This window comes from Thermobia domestica, chromosome 9 (genome assembly GCF_964235325.1).
Source record: "Thermobia domestica chromosome 9, izTheDome1.hap1.1, whole genome shotgun sequence".
NCBI classification, from domain to species: domain Eukaryota; kingdom Metazoa; phylum Arthropoda; class Insecta; order Zygentoma; family Lepismatidae; genus Thermobia; species Thermobia domestica.
In genome coordinates, this window is record NC_137462.1 from 81,270,351 (window position 1) to 81,287,597 (window position 17,247).

The window sequence follows — 17,247 nt, forward strand, 5'->3', positions numbered from 1 at the left end:
TTAATAAGTGTTTCAGTCCTCTATACTTAGATTTTGCCATAATCCCAGTCACACAATAATAAACAAAAATATCATTTTATACTGTATATGTCTTTGAAGTAGCAATTATTAACATTCAGAAAATGTTTATATTTATTTTAGATAAAAAATTTCGTCTAGCTTGGGTGAAGATGGGAAGGAATTTAATATGCTAATGGCATTGCCTCTTTGTATGGCTAGGCTTATCCTTTGTGTCAAAAAGTAACAACTTCTAGGATCTCCTGATTTATTAATTAATTTTGATCCTAATTCCTTTAAAAACATTCTGGCTTCTTTGCTAAAAACACCCATTGTTTCCGTGGCAAACGCAATAAAAATGCGATCTTCTTTAAGTTTTGAATATTTAGAATGCTTCCGCATACACGCTGTCTCTGCTGCACTTCCCGCTTCTTCACTAGTTGACGTTAAGTAAGATGGGGCAAAAGTATCTACACATGTTACATCCCATACTAGACATTGACCCCTTTTCCAAGGTGTCAAAGTAATTCCATCTGGCCGCTTATTGTCATTCCGATACATTCCTGGTGGCTCTAAAATGTTAGGACAGTCTATACTGGTGAGGGTTCGTTTTATTATTTGATTTAATTCACTGTGACGTGAAATTCTCCCTCCACTTTTGATGCAACTTAATGCGTGTAAGCCTTTCTCATCCATCCGACTTTGACACGCACATGTGAATTCATAGCAAATACTAAGTCCTAGGCGTAAAGCTACACATATTTGAAAAATATTTGTTTCTAAAAATGTTCCGATGTTTTTAGAGGGTGTGGCTTGCAACCATGCTCCAGACTCTTTTTGACGTAGTGCTTTGAGGCGAGCTGAATCAATGTCATTTTGCGAAACTACCTCATTTTCAGCTATCTCGTTGATTACAATTTCATCCCATTTTCTTTGCAACTCCTTTACAACCGGAACTGTGTTGTAAATGCCTCTCCATATTTCTAATGCCTCTGTCAGATGAGGAATCTTCACTTCGTCAACTGGAATATTAAGAACTTTGGAGACGAGCGACAACACCCCATAAGAAGAAGACAAGAATGCAGGGAGACTCAAATCTGAAACTTTCCGTACCCCTAAACCTCCTAAACGAATGGGTAAGCTTGCTTATGCCCATTGAGTTTCATTTAACTTATAATTAATTATTGATTTTTATGGATATTTTAAAAATGTCAATGTTTAACGAAATAAACGTTTGAGAAAACGCAAGTTTAAAGGTCAATTTTTGTGATTTTTAGAGTCATTTTACAGGAATTTTAGTGTCATTTTATAGGTCACTTTTTAGAAAATTTTAGGTCAACAACATCCGGGCTCTGGTTATAAGTATATTATTTAAAATAAATATTTCTTGAAAACAGACTTCATGACGATGGTAGTAAAATTTACTAAGCTGAACTATTTGAATACTACATTTAGAAATCATGTTTAGGACGCATTAGTTTAAAGGTCACGTGGACAGTGCTAAAGCAAATGATCAAATAAATTCCAGTATAAATTGCTTGATTCTTGTTAAATACAAGAACTCAATTCTCGAACACCTGTTCCATTTAGTTAGTTATCACAGTTCTGATATGAAAATTAGTCTTGTCTTTGTCACAAACAAGTTCCTTATCATTGAAGGTGGAAACAAGTTTTTTTAAAGAAAAAAAGATGGAGAAGGAAAATCAAGAAATAAAGATAAAAAAAAGAAGCTAATTGCACTGGAATTGTAAACTGATATAGGCCTATTCAGATTGAAGATCGGTATTGAATTCTATAAAAAGGATTACTATCTTAAGTGTGTTTGGTTTATTTTTCACTAACATAACAGATTAGTATTTAAAGTAAAAACAGACACAATGAGATTGTATTTGTAGTTTTTAAGCCTTTTTGAGTGCAAGTGCACTTGCTCTTCCCTTCGTTGTTCATGCTGGAATAACATACTTAAATCGTGACTATTAATATTTGTTCTTTCTGGAGAAAGGGAGAGGCGGGAAATGATGCCATTGCACGGGGCGGCAAATTGCGTAGGGTCGGCCCTGATGATATGTAAACACAAAACATGAATATAGGATGACATAATTTGAAGCAATGCAGGGTGTTTCAGAATGAATATTGGAGTTTTGAAACTTTGTGTACCTAGACCCTATTACAATTCACTAACAATTAAAAATAATATAGCAAACGAAAGAGTACTCAAACAGTTTTGCACATACAATGTTTCCTCTGTCTTCCGTTAGAAAGAGCTAGTAGCAAAGATGGCGTCTAGAGAGCAGAAAGCTTTTTCTGCTTTAATTATGCAAAGACTGAATCTGTAGTTAGAATCAGGGCCGTCGCGTGGGCGGGGCGACCGACGATTGCCCCGGGCGCCGCGACCAGTGGGGGCGCCGGGACGACAAATCAACAAAATTCAAGGAATTCAGATTATATTGTTATTTAGTAGTACAGAATAAACTCTGGTTGTTTTTCATAACACCTGGGGGTAGGGTTGCGCACGAGTCGAGACATGTCTCGAATCTCGACTCGACTCGAATTCGAGTCGAGACACACTGTAAAATTCGAGACGAGTCGAGACAAACGCATTTCTCGACTCGAATTTTCGAGTCGAGACTGCTCGTAAAAATCTCGACTCAACTCGAATGTCTCGAAAATCTTTCTATAATTTTTACTATTATTTTCAAGAAAGTATTCACTCAGAAACAGCCTTGAAACCAATCCCAGCATTTATTACTTTAGAGAGGTTCAGAGCGCGGAATGCCTGCTAGTCAGACATACGTACGGTACATGTAGAATCAGTGAGAGTGTTGGCAGTATGTAGAATGGGGAAGGACGAGTTTGACGGAGGGCAGCTTGTAATGGCCCGGAGACTCGGCACGAGAATTTCCCAAACTGCAGGACTTGTCGGATGTTCGAGGAGTTAAGTGCTGTGGTGAGTGTCTTCAATAAGTGGCGAAACCAAGGGGAAACGACGTCCAAACGTCGAGGGGTTGGGCGCCCCACACCTCATTACAGATGTCGGACGTCGTAGGCTGGGCAGGCTGGTAAAACAGAACAGGCACCGAACTGTGCCGGAACTAACATCAGACTTTAATGTTGGGCAAAGTACAAGTGTGTCTGAAAACACAGTTCCTTTCAGCAGCGAGGCTATATGAGACGTAGACCTACAGCTACATGTGGGATCCGATCCACGTGAGTTCCTGCGAGAAATCGAACCTGGGTCTTCCACGCAAAAGCACTTGCGTTAACCGCTTAGCCATAAGGAAACTTCAGAACAATTTTGAGGAAATGTGTGAAATAATAAGAAACCTAAAAGTGACTATTAACTATAGTTTAACCACATGTTTTAACATCTCAATATCATAAAGTTAATCTTCGAAACTTCGAAACTCCTTTTGCCGTGAGCCCTGCTCCACATTGCATGCCTTGTAAGCCTGTTAGTTACGCAGCTGAATAGAACAATAATCTTTCACTCACAACACGAAGTCAAGTTATAAACATTACATTTTACTGACTGATGAAAAGACATAAGAGCCACAATATCAATACATAACCTCTCCACGTTGACATGTGCGGGGATGTAGCTCAGATGGTAGAGCGCTCGCTTAGCATGCGAGAGGTACTGGGATCGATACCCAGCATCTCCAAGTAATCAGTTTTAGATGTAATTAATATTTTTTAATTGCATGGTATGAATTGTTATCGAAAAGTTAAGAAATAAAATATTGTGAACAGAGATATTTTAGTTGTATTTCAGTTTCTTATTCAACACTCTAACCTCACTGCAATATCGCTTCTTGTGATATCATCGAAATGGAGCAGTGCCAAATCTGGGTCAAAAGAGTGTGTGTGACCATTTGTAATTACCAAATGGTATTGGCATGGTGGCATCCACCCAGCGTCGTGAGGATAATTGGGAAGCTACTTGAAAGAAAAAGTAGCGATTTTCAGTCTAGAAAGCCAGCATCAACGGATAAGAGGAGAGTCAATATGCTATCCACGCATCATCTTACAGGCATGAGTATCAGAAGCCAGTTGGTAGACCCTGGACCCTTCAGGGCGTTGCGCCAAGAGTTTAGTTTTTAGTTCAGTTTATTATGAACGCAAAGTGTTTCACTTAATGAACATAAAATGCACATACAAGAAGCAATTTCAAGTAAAACATTATGTCCACTATGTAAACCATGCATATCGGTTTTAGACTGTTTGGTTACGTCTCTTTCTTTTACTGTATGTAACTTTCATGCTGTTTTATTTTGTTACGTTATATATTACGGTTCGTCATTGTATGTGCTTGTTTATGATGATCGTATCTTCCCCGTCAGGTTAATTTAAAAAATCTCACAGTTAGACCAATGTTTTTCAAACTTTTTTCAACTGGAGGTCACTTTTATTAGAATCTCCTACAGAACAAATCACCTACTCTTACTCCATTAAAAAAAAAAAAATAAATAAATAAATAAATTTGGTTTGAACATATTTCAATACTTTGTAGAACTGGGATCGAACAGGCACTCTTTGCACCATACCGAACAAATATTATACAATATATATACAAATTTTCAATTGATAGGATATAGGTAAAGTTCAAGAAGTTTGGCAATCACTATCATAGATTTAATTTTCAGAGCTTAGCATTCCTTTCACATGAGGTCCCACTGGGAATCGAATCTAGGGTCTCCCACGCCAAAGGCTCGTAACGTACGCTAACCTCTTAGCAGTAGCGTAACGCAAAAATGTCGGGCCCCTCCGCAGGATTGCTTTTGGGCCCCCCTTCCTACACCCATGAACTTCCCACTATATTATGTCCCTGTAGAAGCAGGCCCGTAGCCAGCCCAAAAATGTAGGGGGGCCGGTAGAAGTTAGGGGGCCTGACCCAACCATATTATAGTTCATCGCCAAATTATAGTTCATTTGCAAGCCTACCATGAAAATTTTAGGGGGGCGGCCCCCTAGCCCCCCGTGGATAGGGGCCTGTGTAGAAGACAATGGTTGATAAATCATAATTAAAATATTGACCATGGAATATAATAAAATTACAATTAAAATTAATACTCATTGAAAAGGGCAAACGAACTGTTGAATGTCGAAGTTCATTTGAAGCGAATAATCGAGCGAAAAAAAAAAAACGCCCTTTATACGGATAATGAAACTAAACACATCAGGCCTTACAGAGAGTCGTTTTAACGTATGATTACCGTCATACTAAAGACCTGACTACTGCAGAAAACATGCTAGACGAACTCTTTGGTATGGCACTAATCACGTGTGAGGACGACTCTGTATAAGGCCCCACATCATCACAACAGTAGAAACTAAACTGACCAAGAGTGTTTGAGCTTTGAGTGTTCCAACACATCGTCGTAATAAAGACACTGTTCACATCCATAATCGAAAAAGAATACAACAATGGCTCTTGGTGTATTGATTGGAAACATAAAAAAAACGAAGCAATGTAAATTAGGTTCTGAACTGAATGTAGTAATAAGGCTACGTATTCTTTCTGCTTACATTTTTGCACCATAAAGAAAACATTTTCAGCACATTGTACAGACGGCAGCAAAATTACTTTCCATTCATCTTCGAGTGTTAAGATGATTTTTTAAACTGATGTTGCTAGAATAGATGAATTTTCATCCACAGCATATTTTTCTTTTCTAAAGTAAATAATGTTGTTCAGGGAAAAGGATATTCCATATTCAGCTCTATTGTTCACGGCATTTGCTTCGCGGTGGGCCCCCAAACTCTGCGGGCCCCCTCGCACTGCAGGCCCCTCACTTACGCTACTGCCTCTTAGTCACGAGGAAACTCAATCACTCATATAGAAACAGAATCACTTGCTACAGTTTAACTGAGAATGACTGCTCATGAATTCATTCATAGGATTTGGTTTTCGGCTTCAATAAAAATTCAAGGTATCATATCCTCAAATCTTTTGCATTTGAATGTGCACTTGAGTGGGTGATTAAAATACTGCCTTCGCTATTGATGCACGTGGTCATGTGTTCGATTCCCGATGGGGGGTTTGGATTCCTCCTCCAACTGTAGGTCCACATCTTATTATAACTTCCGTGTCGAAACGGGACTGATGAACTTCAATAAACAAGCAAAACAATATCTCAAAATTCAATAGTAATTCATTCAGAAACAGATGAACAAAAGTCTGATCTAGCTATGTGTTCAACAAGAAAACGTTTACTCAATGCTTTAAAGCTATACGGACTGTGAACAACCAAGTACTTACAATTCAAGGTAAATAAATTCAATGCGTTGCGGTCCGATGCTCACCACTGCTAATCACAATTTAAATATCAAATAAGGGAGGTGGAACATACGTGGGGATGTAGCTCATATGGTAGAGCGCTCGCTTCGCATGCGAGAGGTACTGGGATCGATACCCAGCATCTCCAGATTAATTTTTTTAAAAACTTTGAATATCTTACCATTACAAACAGACAAGAGGTTTTGCAGGGGAAGGAAGTTCGTCACGATCTGAAAACGTAGGAAAGGAGGTAAGTTTGGATAAGTAGTGCGGTTACGAAGAGAAAAGCTGATTATCAAGAATATTCTGTCATCACTAGCACTACTACCCGTATTAATAGTGCGTCATTTTCTGCAGATTGCGAAGTTCTCAATACACTTTAGTCAAGACCTAATCCTTCCGTTCTGAACGTAAGAGTAATCCATTTAACTTCTTTCATCATTTTTAGTCTCTTCTCCATATATTTACATGCTTTTTAACAATTTACAATGATTCAACCTTGTTCTCAAATCCTGCACCTTTAATTTAAATCATTTCCCAACATCATAAAATATTTTTTTTTATAGCAACGTAAGTCGAGTGACAATTCCATTGTTACTTACGCATATTACACACACACACACACATATATATATATATATATATATATATATATATATATATATATATATATATATATATATATATATAAAATTTAAGTTAGATCTCTTGTTTGATTTTAAACATCGATAAAAGCTCTTAGTATGCAACCAGCTTTGCTCTTGAGTAAAGCGGATTATCTAGTACAAAGAAGTTAACATTCACAAGTTTGAACAAAATTCTATATTTTCATGATTTTTCATATTTGAAAAAAATATATTTATAAAATTAATTTCTTAAAAATAATAAACAAAATAAATCAAATTGCACAAAGTAAAAACTAGAATAAAATTTAAAATATTTTAAAATATGTTTTCTTTTTTTAAAAAAAATAAATAAATCGTACTAAAAAATAATTTTAAAAAGTAATCATGTTTTCAAGAAAATTATTTTTAAGAAAAGTATTTGTAATGACTTAACAGAAAAGTATAAGGAACACTCCCACATACAATGCGCACGTTACAAAAAAAAAAAAAAAAATGTTTATTTTCTATAAAGAAAATGATATAAGAAGAAATTCATTGTGACTGATATGCAAGTACGTATAATACATACATTGTCTATTATTCTATGTAGTCACCATGAACCTCCAGATATTTCTGGTAGCGTGCCACAAGTTTCCGTATACCATCTGTGTAAAAATCTGCCATCTAAAAGTGCAGCCAGTCCAGAACTGATATTTTAAGTACTTCATTGTCGTTGAAACGTTTCGACAAATACCACTTTTTCAGGTGATAAAAAAGTAAGAAATCTCTGAGGACAAGGTCAGCGCTGTAAGAGGGGTGATTTAATAGTTTCCATCGAAATCTTTGAATCGGCGTCAAATGCTACAACGATTTTGGAGGCACGTCGCAGATTATTCAGTGTTTGGGATACAAATCTACTGTAATTGTTCGTCCTGCTTCCAAGAATTCCACAAGAATCACACCCTTTTGGTCCCCAAAACAAGGTTGCCATGTTTTTGTGAATCAGTGGTGTCTGTTTGAATATCTTCGCTTTAGGAGAACCAGAGTGCCTCAATCGCATTGACTGCTGCTTCGACTCCCCAATGGCGTACGGTGTTCAGGTTTCATACCCCGTCACTATGTGAGGAAAGAAAAAATCACGTGTAGCTGTCATTCCTTGCTATTTGTGATTGTCAGTATTTTGGCACCCAGCTTGTACACAGCTTGTGACAACCTAGCTTGTCAGTCACAATTCAATGTACTGATTTCGCACACACTTCTGGAAACTCTTTGGCGAGTTTAGTTATTCTGAACCCACGACTGGATCGCACTTTTTCGTTAACTCGACCCCTGAATACTAGGCCTTATGTTACGCTCATCGTCGTGAAAATTTGAACGCCCTTCCCCGAACTCTTTGTATCATTGCCTGATCTTCGCTTCACTCATTACTATCAGTTCGGAATGGCACACTATTCCAGATAGATGTGAGCTGCATTTTGTCCTTTGGCATTGAGAAATCGTATGACAAATCTCACTTCATATTTGGTGGGATTTTGTATTAACAGCAACCATTTCATCTTACTGCTACTTGTATGTATGCAACTCTACTCAGGCGATTCAATCTCCGTTGCAAGCATAGAATATTAGGGGATGATAAACTTCATCAGTGTTGCCAAACTCGGGTAAAATAATTATCGACCCGTTTTCCGCATGCGCCTCGTATAATCATTCAATTTATACTAGCTGAACTTGCGCTGTCTACTCAGCGCATCGTTCTGTTATGACCATGAATCTCCTTCCCACTGTGCATGTCTCCTTACTCACACAAGTAAAGGATAGGAGACTCATAAAGGAGGTGAATTGCTATGTATAGATGTTGGAGTGAGTCTGTAGCCAATTTGTAGAAGTAACAAGGTATCAAGTGGAAATATTTTTTCTAATAAATCCGTATCCGTCCTAGTACGCCTCATTACGTCTCTTGAGGTCTTTGAAGTTCATTTTGATTTCAGATTCCGCATCAAGTAAGATTTCATTCACAAATCGTATACACCTAACTCTTCTGGCTACCATCGAAATACTAACTTCTTCATTCAGGCATTTCTTCCTATTTCTTCTAAATACATATTAAATTAGCTACGTTTGTGAGAAGTAGGGATGCACGCGAGACGAGACGAGACGAGAAATGGAAAAGTCCGTCTCGTCTCGCAGCTTCAAATGTTGGTCTCGTCTCGCAAATGTGCGAGACGAGACGCGAGACAAGACGAGACTTCTCGCGTCTCGCGTGCATCCCTAGTGAGAAGTAACATCCGCGTGGAACTTCCTTTGCTATTTTATTCCCCCGTAATTTATTCCTCTATTCTAACATGGTTCGTATGTCGTTCATCTCTGGTGCACGAGGTCTTTGTTCCGATTCCAGCTCACGCCAAGTGAACTTTGTGGTGGACAAATATCGTGTGCATAGTTTTTTTCGGAGTTCTCCTGTTTCCTCTTACTTTCTTCATTCCACCATTTCCTTCAATTCTCATCATCATCGTCTCCTCTAGCCAAGCTGGCATAATCGTGGGGCATAAACCTTAAAGATTTCATTTTTGGTTCTATGTAAGTTTAAACCTTCAACTCTTAAATTTCAATCACACCTTGTAGACCTTCTTCCAGAAAATTTTATCCAAGGGGAAAACTCAAAATGCGAGGGAACTATTTGCTAAAGAAGGTGTCGTGCACAATAGTAACATAAAATCGTAATTTAGCTTAGCCTCCCCCCCCCCAAGAAGTTCGTCTGAAAGAAGTACTGTCCCCGAGAGTTTATATGGCAGACTATGAAAAAAAAATGACATTTTTAGATTTCATTCAAATATCTGTTACTCGACAAATATTTATACAACTAAACTTTTACAATACCGATAATGGAAATACAAAGTTCCTTATATATATATATATATATATATATATATATATATATATATATATATATATATATATATATATATATATATATATATATATATATATATATATATCACGAATCTGGAAGCTGAACCAGTAGTCTATTCTGTACCCCCCCCCCAAAAAAAATGACATTTTCCTAATTTCCTTGAAAAAAAAAACGTCCGAGCCATTTTTAAGGCCCGGAAAAAAGGACGTTTGGTAGCTTTACTCCCAATTCATTCAAAAGAGAGCTACTTCTAATGAAATGAAATGATTTTTTTTTTTTAATTTTCTTCCCACGGTTATGTCGAGTAGGCTAAAAGAGATGATGATGATGATGAGAAATGAACGAAATGGTGGAATGAAGAAAGTAGGAGGCAAAGGGAGAATCCGAGAAAACTTACGCACACGGTGTTTGTCCACCACAAAGTGGACTACTTCAAGTGTAAACGAAGGTCAGTATTGGAACTTCAACACAAGATATGGTTCTACAAATAAATTTTAAGTTATATATATATATATATATATATATATATATATATATATATATATATATATATATATATATATATATATTACACAGTGGCGTATTTACGATTTTGTTTCGGGAGGGGCTTTGCTAACTTTCGGGGGGGGCTTTGCCTAAAAATGTGAAAATTCTGCAAGATATTTCATATACTTTACTATAGTAAGTAAGATTTCGGGGGGGGGGAGCTTAAGCCCGGAAGCCACCCCCCTAAATACGCCACTGATATTACATAACTCCAGTAACTACAAAGCAAACATTGAGTTTTCTCAACTTCATATTTCTGGAGCATTATTTGGTATTCACTACTCCTATATTGATTAATATTATGTATATATTTCATATTGATATACCAAGTCATAGTTTATAGACAGGAAATTGCTTTCAATTTACATTAATACCGTGCATGTAATGTTAGCAGTGTTACTACAGCACATAAGGTTACATAAATATTTAAAAAAAAAAAAAAAAAAAGATCTTTTGAACTATATATTTTGTTATTTGCCTGTCATGTAACAACAAAAGTCTTCCTCTAGCTTGTTACGTAAAAAAAAAAAAAAAAAAAAAAAAAAAAAATCAGGTCACTCAATATCAAGAGAGTAATACGTCTGTAGCGGAGAAAAGTGGGGAGACATCGATTTTGCTCTTCCAATATCCAATAAAGAGGAGGACTCGGAGTTACGAAACGTATGTATTCTTGTCAGATACAATCAAGTACTTCAACAAGATAAGCGTGGTGGCACACTTTTACGTGTATACACAATTATCTCCGTATAAGAACTGAATAAATAACACTGATCTAATGTAAGGGGATGTAGCTCAGATGGTAGAGCGCTCGCTTAGCATGCGAGAGGTACTGGGATCGATACCCAGCATCTCCAACTTTTTCTACTATTACCATTTATTTCTTTAATTTGTATAGTTCCAAACATAGCTATGACATCAGCAACATGACAGTACGCAATAAAATTATTTATTCTAAACTTTTTTGTTAATAAAGTTAAAGATACTGCAATTAAAGAACTGACAAGGGAAGTTCGGAAGTAAGCACTCGCCAACAAAGAAACTGACAGTATGCATGCCATTTGAAGGCCCAATTCATGCTGATTACAACAAGGTAATACAATTCTTGTACGGCTAAGAACTGTGCAAGAGATTCAACTTGGAAGATTATATGAAAATAATAATAATAATAATAATAATAATAATAATAATAATAATAATAATAATAATAATAATAATAATAATAATAATAAAGTATATAGGCATTTAAACGCGTTAAGTACAACATTATTAGCAACGAACATTGACATACGAATTTATATGAATCGGAGGTAACAGAAAAAAAAAAAACTGTTTTGTAATAACTAATGTATTTGTTAGTTAAAATTAGTGTTCACAATAATGAGAGGTTAGAGATGAAAATTGATCACCGTTGTTCTTCTGTTCCATGACGCAAGCAAAAAGTTCCCTGCACCATGAACATTTTATATGTGCCATTGCGTTGCATCCGTCAAGGGAACAGTTCGCATAACCAAAGCGAAATGCAAATTCGACAGGTAATTCAAAAAGGTATATAATTTGTTTGGTTAACTTGCCTTCTGGAACGCAAGCTGAAACAATCCAATGTATCGCGGTAATCGGAACTGATTTATAAGCATGGACACGAACTTTATTTCATTGTTACTTTCGTATATCAAAACGTCCAGATGAAGAAGTTTCATACTACATACTGTATATACAAATCCCCTGCCATAATCTTTAATTGATCGGAATCCAAACACATCAAATGGTTGTACAAATCGTGTGCAGTTCTTTGATATATCCTCAACCATTATGTCTTTGCCATCCGTCACCCAACTTGCAATGGACAATTTGTTAGTGAGTGAACCCCAGTGACCAAGCAGTAAGCAAGTTCAACCATCAAAACTGCATAATAACGGTAGGTCCCTAGGAGGCGAAATCGTGCATTTAACGTTGATTCTCTTGAAAAGTTTTCAACCGTAAAGGAATTTTATAGGATTGTTGTAATCTGCATGAATTAGCCTTTCAAATGGCATGCTGAGTTTCTCTGCAAGTGAATGATTTCTTCCGAAATCCTCTTGTGAGTAAATAACACATAGCCAATGTCGGGGATGTAGCTCAGATGGTAGAGCGCTCGCTTAGCATGCGAGAGGTACTGGGATCGATACCCAGCATCTCCAAACTTTTTGTATTATTACGATTTCTTTCTTTTAGTTAAATTGTATAATTCCAGATATTGCTATGACACCAGCAAAATGACAGTACACAAAAATGTTAAAGATAAAATTATTTATTCTACACTTTTTTGTTAATAAAATTAAAAAATATTGTGTGCATAAAATTGCCTGCTATTATTTTGCTACATAACGTTAAGAATCAACCTATTTGCATTGGCATATATAATGTATTTAAAGGTTTTTTGCGCATTGTAACTGTCAACATTCTTGCAGGAAGATCTAGACAGACTAAATGAATGATGCAAACGCAATTTGTTCAACATAAATACAGATAAATGCACAAACGTGTCCTTCACTATGAAGTAGGTCTTTAAATTTCAATACACGACAGATGGCAAGCAAATAAAGGAGGAGCACACTGTCCAAGATCTGCGCGTAATATATGATAGCAAACTATCGTTTGGGCATCATATAAATCAAATTATAAATGACGCAAACAGAAATCTTACGCAAACAGATTTATTTTGAGAATGGGAAGGGAATTTAATAAGATGAATGTTTTACTGAAATTAATATTTTTCTGTTATTAGATCAAACTTAAAATACGCATCTATTATATGGAACCCTCACACGAAGAAAGACTATTAGAATAGAAAGAGTTCAAAATAAATTTCTACGGTTTCTGCTATACAAGAGAACAGGCATCTTCCCTAGATATGATAATAGTATGTACTTCGCTTAATGAAAATTTTAACACAGTGTCTCTCAATCACAAAAGAATGTTAATTGACATGATTTTTCTTGTACAAAATATTAAACAACAAATTAAATAGTAAGAATTTGATCTCTGCCTTTCATCTCAGGGTACCCTAAGAAACACGTGTGGGCAATAGAAGTTTTTTCATTGTAAAAAAAAAAAAAAAAAAAAAAAAAAAACTCGAACAAATGCACTATGCATGGCACAACAACCTGAGTAAACGTAAAAATGTTCTGGATATACATAGTATGAGTCAAGATAGATTTCCCAAATGTATTACTGATATTCTACGTAACTTTGGTATGAACAATGTAATTGCACATAAATACCTGTTGTGTTCTTTTCAAATAAATAAATAAATAAATAAATACATAAATTAACATAGGTAACTTCATACCTGAATTCTATTTCATAAATATATTCAATTAGCAAAATAAGACTTTTTAATTATTTTCCATAATATTTCGTCAGGATTGCCAGAGTAAGTAAACATTTCATTTCCGAGGACTAGAATACTATAAGGAAAACATGGAGCAACACTGATTTTCTCTCTAGAAACCCCTCGTTTCACATCTTTCATACACGATAACCCAAATGAACTGTGTGCACTGGAGTATGGAGTTTTGTGTCCCATGCGTTTGGGGTGAGGTAAAAGAGAGAAAAGAAGGGGAGAGAGCATTGTTAGCAAGAGAATGGAGTTTGTGCACGAAGAGGGATGGGACATTAATCCACCACATCCCCCTGGCGACCTTTAATTGGCTTACTAAGGGTTTTATATTATCGCTAATTGGCAAGCGAATTCATTTTAACATTCCCCTACACAAGTTCAGTGTTTCGCAGCAGATATATTTATATAGGCTCCCTCCTACATTTTCTGCAATACAAAACAAAGAACTTTGCTGCAATGCTGCTCATTTTACTGGAATAAATGTACAGGAATCATCTTCCAGTTATCAACAGCTCGAAAACTTTTCCCCCTTCACAAAAAAAAAAAAAAAAAAAAAAAAAAATCAATTTTTACTTCTGTACATCCTAAGCAACATAGCTAGCCTAAGTATATTTACCGCTTCAATACCTTACATAAACATCTTTGGCTCAAAGTGGGTGATTTTGTCTTTAATGTTATTCCAGAAACGCAGCGACGTCAATACAGAAATTACTGTGAGGAAGTTAATTAACACAGTTCCTCCTGAATCTTTTCCCCCTTGTTATGTTGAAATCAGTAATGCCATGTGGTAAAAATAGCTGAACTAAGTTAGGGACAACTTAAAAAATTATTTTCCGTACGCGAATATCGGGAAAACTGGAATCGGTGTGTTTCTTTGTATGAAATCGATAAGCAGAGTATTACTTTGTTTTCATTATACAGTACTACTTTATATACATATACATACATAAATATATATATATATCGGGTATTGCAAAATAAGTGTTACAACTCTTGGGAGGTGACTCCTGCCACTGAGACAAGAAAAAAAGTTCTCTTGAACTTTCGGCTATCGAACATAGTTTCGGATCTACAAGGTGCCGAAAGCGTGGGAAAATGACTTTCGGACGCCAATAGTTCCGAAACTATCCAACGTAAAAAATTCACTGACGAAGTCATACCTGCTGTATTGAATTTTGCATGTCTCACAATCCTACCATGCCCGCGCAAGGGATTCCCCAAAGGAACGTAAGGAGTTACGGATAATCTGCCAAATGAGTTGAGTTGAGTTGATTTTGAGTTTAACGTCCCGTTCAGTAGCAAGGCTATATGAGACGTGGACCTAGTGATTAACGTGGAATCCGAACCACATGAGCTCCCGCCGGGAATCGAACCCGGGTCTCCCACGCCAAAGGCGCGTACGCTAACCGCTTAGCCACGGAGGAGCTCATTCTGCCAACTGAAAATTGGTCTAAATGGATATGAATTGATAGGGTTTCTACTAGGTAACAATAATTCGTTTGTATTAAGTCGATATCTGGAACAAATACAAAATGGCGGACACCTTCATGCCCGTTGTGTGTGATTGCATAATCGCCAGGTACGGATCCTGGCCAACAGTGACGTTCTGAGTATTAAGTGTAGCAAATTTGTACTTAAATGCTCTAGAAAGACATCTGGAGTGTCGATAGAGAGCAACAGATGAAGCAGGGTAATCCACATGTGTGGAAACACGTAACGAAAAATGCCCAGAAATGCACTCATACTAAGTAAACGTGAGTTCAAACCGTCGGAAATGTAAGGAATAGCATCAAGAACATGAAAGCCATTGCTAATTCACCAATAATATTCCCTCAACTGATGCAATATGATGTGCACGGTTGCATTCCCATAAGGATTCAATAACTGAGGTTAAGTTGAAATTGTGCAAGGGGACTCACTAAGAAAGTGGGTAAACTCCCTACGTTCCTTTGGGGAATCCCTTGCGCGTGCATGGTAGGATTGTGAGATATGCAAAATTCCATACAGCAGGTATGACTTCTTCAGTGAATTTTTTACCCGCCCTCTTTACGTTGGATAGCTTCCGAACTATTGGCGTCCGAAAGTCATTTTCCCACGCTTTCGGCACCTTGTAGATCTGAAACTATGTCCGATAGCCGAAAGTTCAAGAGAACTTTTTTCTTGTCTCAGTGGCAGGAGTCAACTCGCAAGAGTTGTAACACTTATTTTGCAACCTGATATACTAGGTACTTTAAGCCTATACCTAGTAACCCCGTGCAAATCCTCTTTTTCTACAATGAACAAATGGAGGGACCTCTCTATATATAGAATTAATACATCTTAAAAGCGATGGTTTTAACTACAATACCTACACAGCAAAAAAATGAGGTGTTAAAAAACACAAAATGACCACTTTAGCGTGTTATTTGGGTGTTAATGTAACACCGAGGATATCGCATTCCAAACATATCTGAAATAACTCGTAACTGGCATCGAGAATTTGCATTGGATTTCATTGTTTGCTATGAGCAAAGCATTAAGGCTGTTGCTACCTCTTCGCTGAGTCGAGTTTTCCCCTATCTAATAACATTGGAACTTTTTTCGTGTTTTTCTCAGCAAGCAATGAACAAATCCTTATAAAAATTTGCATAGAGTCAGGTCGATAATAAAGGATTTGTTGTATGAGCTTATAATTTTACTAAAAGCCTCCAATTAAGTTATTCAATCCCCCCTTTTTTTCATGTGAAGATTTGCAACAGCGCGATCTCTGCTTCTCCCTGTTTGTATTAGCAGCGTGAGGGAAATTCGGGCTAGCCATTTAAAACAGGTTTTTAAAATCTGTCCATATCACATCTGTGGAATGAAATTTTCTAGCCCTCTCGTCCTTTTCGAGGACAGATTTATGGCACTGAGAAGGAGGGGGCGCTCTTTATTTTCTTTGCTAAACCTATTGCTTTTAGTATATTCGTCTAGTCTCATTCGGAGTTCTTGTGGTTACTTTCAAACATAGCAAGATGCCTCTTGCGTCTCATGTATTTCAGTCTTATACCTGGTGATTGGTTATACAAATATAAATTAGCAGACGATTGTGATAGCAGATAAATTTCCTGTGTGGGGGCCGCGGTGGCTCAGTGGTAGAGCGTTCATCTGAGTTGCATGGGGTTCTTGGTTTGATCCCAGCTCACGCTAAGTGAACTTTGTGGTGGACAAACATCGTGTGCATGGGTTTTCTCGGGGTTCTCCTGTTTTCTCCCACTTTCTTCATTCCACCATTTCATTCATTACTTATCATCACTGTCTCCTTTAGCCTAACCGGCATAACTGTGGGACGTAAAACTTACAGATTTCATTTTATTTTCAAATTTCCTGTGTGAAATAATAATAATAATAATAATAATAATAATAATAATAATAATAATAATAATAATAATAATACTTACTACTACTACTACTACTACTACTAATAATAATAATAATAATAATAATAATAATAATAATAATAATAATAATAATAATAATAATAATAATAATAATAATAATAATAATAATAATA

The 17,247-nt window shown here is 36.5% G+C and overlaps 1 protein-coding gene and 4 non-coding genes across 6 annotated transcripts in view; 4 read left to right on the forward strand and 1 right to left on the reverse strand.

The window, feature by feature from the left end:
- Positions 1-17,247, reverse strand: part of LOC145694783 (mitochondrial sodium/calcium exchanger protein-like) — a 177,142-nt gene that overhangs the window by 22,284 nt on the left and 137,611 nt on the right. The window lies entirely within an intron of this gene.
- TRNAA-AGC (transfer RNA alanine (anticodon AGC)) lies at positions 3,587-3,659 on the forward strand. The gene has a single exon. It is a non-coding gene; the product is annotated as a tRNA-Ala (tRNA).
- TRNAA-CGC (transfer RNA alanine (anticodon CGC)) lies at positions 6,350-6,422 on the forward strand. The gene has a single exon. It is a non-coding gene; the product is annotated as a tRNA-Ala (tRNA).
- On the forward strand, positions 11,118-11,190 carry TRNAA-AGC (transfer RNA alanine (anticodon AGC)). The gene has a single exon. It is a non-coding gene; the product is annotated as a tRNA-Ala (tRNA).
- TRNAA-AGC (transfer RNA alanine (anticodon AGC)) lies at positions 12,441-12,513 on the forward strand. The gene has a single exon. It is a non-coding gene; the product is annotated as a tRNA-Ala (tRNA).